The sequence below is a fragment of the Arachis ipaensis genome, chromosome B6 (assembly GCF_059453495.1).
Source record: "Arachis ipaensis isolate K30076 ecotype BB chromosome B6, ASM5945349v1, whole genome shotgun sequence".
In the NCBI taxonomy this organism is placed as follows: domain Eukaryota; kingdom Viridiplantae; phylum Streptophyta; class Magnoliopsida; order Fabales; family Fabaceae; genus Arachis; species Arachis ipaensis.
The window spans coordinates 130294150-130296251 of NC_142441.1; the positions used below are offsets into that span (position 1 = coordinate 130294150).

At 39.5% G+C, this 2102-nt stretch overlaps 1 pseudogene; it reads left to right on the forward strand.

Moving 5' to 3' along the window:
• The first annotated feature begins 1218 nt into the window (after positions 1 to 1218).
• On the forward strand, positions 1219 to 1882 carry LOC148562740 (uncharacterized; annotated as a pseudogene).
• The last annotated feature ends 220 nt before the right edge of the window (positions 1883 to 2102 follow it).

The window sequence follows — 2102 nt, forward strand, 5'->3', positions numbered from 1 at the left end:
GCCAGAAAATACCTGAAATCACAAAAAAATGCACAAACTCATAGTAAAGTCCAGAAAAGTGAATTTTAAATGAAAACTAATAAAAATATAATAAAAACTAACTAAAATATACTAAAAACATACTAAAAACAGTGCCAAAAAGCGTATAAATTATCCGCTCATCAGAAATTAAGTTGGATAATTGAATAATAAAGTTCTAGGATTGCCTATGGCATTCTCAGAACCTTATTTATTATACGCGTGGCACTTTTACCATGCTGAGAACCTCCGGTTCTCATTACATATTGTATTGTTGTTTTTCAGATGCAGGTCGAGAGGCTCCTCGCTAGGCGTCTGGATCCTGCAAAGCGAAGTAGTCCTTGGGTGTATTTTGGTTTTCTATTTGTATATATGTATATATGTATTTAGCTTATTCTCCAAGTAACTTATGTATGCTGCTCCTCTTAGAGGTTCAGGGAGAGATAGGAGTTTATTTTGGTATTTTTGTGTATTTTAGGGATACCTATGTATGTTCATATGTATATATATATCCTCTGGCCAGCCTTAGCTTCGTAGGCTGAGTCAGGGGCTAGTTATGTTGTTTCCTTGGCTTTCCTTTATTCTTTTGCTTATCTTTATCATGTTCCTATTAGGTTTCTTAGCACGCAAGTAATCCTTTCCTGAGCGTTGTACTTTTTATTTTGTGATTTTGTTTTACCCCTATTTCAAGGCTCCTAGTTAAGTATCCTTTTCTCTATCATCATCATCATCATCATCATCATCATCATCATCATCATCATCATCATCATCATCATCATCATCATCATCATCATCATCATCATCATCATCATCATCATCATCATCATTATTATTATTATTATTATTATTATTATTATTATTATTCTTCTTCTTCTTTTTCTTCTTCTTCTTCTTCTTCTTCTTCTTCTTCTTCTTCTTCTTCTTCTTCTTCTTCTTCTTCTTCTTATAACTTAAGCATAAGATTAAGTATGGTAAGGTGTTATATTATGGTATCAGAGCAGTTCGTTCCTATAAAGCCTGAGGACGAACTGATTATGCTTCTATGCCTTCTCTGTGTATGTGTCTATGTGCTATTGGGAAATCTAACTGATATATGTGGCACAAACGTCCATGAGTATGCATTTGGAACTTAAAGCGCTAGACTTTCGATATTGAGACTGATCAACTTGATATCACTTGGTTGGTGTGTATAGAGACCAGATGTCGACTCGCGGACGCGGATGCGGGCGAGGTAGAGGCAAACTAGGCAATGCTATGCCTGAAGCGACAGAAAATATTTCTAATCCTGTAGACTTCATGGCTGCTCTAGGAAATATGGCCGCAGTGATGCAAGCGACAGCCGAAGCCCTGGAAAACCAAATAAATAATGGTAACAATGGCAACAACGGCGATAATGGTCCTATGACGCTTTCCTCCCTCCTGAAGGTTCATCCTCCGACCTTCAGAGGAATCTTGAACCCTACTGATGCAGATAACTGGGTACAAGCCATTGAGCGAGCATTATAGGCTCAGCAGGTTCCTGAAGAACAGTGGGTTGAGTTTGGGACCTACCAGCTGCAAGGTGAAGCTCAGCATTGGTGGCAGGGCGTGAGGCGCATTCTGCAGCCTGATAGGGTTGTGATCTATTGGGAGTTGTTCCGAGAAAAATTCTATAAGAAATACTTTCCCAGTTCAGCCAGAAATGCTAAGGAACTTGAACTGCTTCAGCTGAAACAAGGTTAGATGACCATCACTGAGTACACTAGCAGGTTTGAGGAACTGTGCCGTTTCTCACAGATTTGTCAGGGAGCTCCTAAGGACTTTGCTGAGTGGAAATGCATTAAGTATAAAGGAGGCCTTCAGAGCGACATTCAGAGCTTTGTAGCACCTATAGAGATCCGGGTGTTTTCTGAACTTGTTAACAAGAGTCGGATAGCTGAAGAATGTGTGAGGAATGCAGCTGTGGCAAAGAATGATAATTGGGAGTCCCACCGAAGAGATCACCATCAGAATTTGGCACCAAGGAGTCAAGCATTCAAGAGGACTGAGAACTATCGACCCAATAGGCAGCATAAAACAAGTAAGGTTTGTGTTACTGGTGCGGA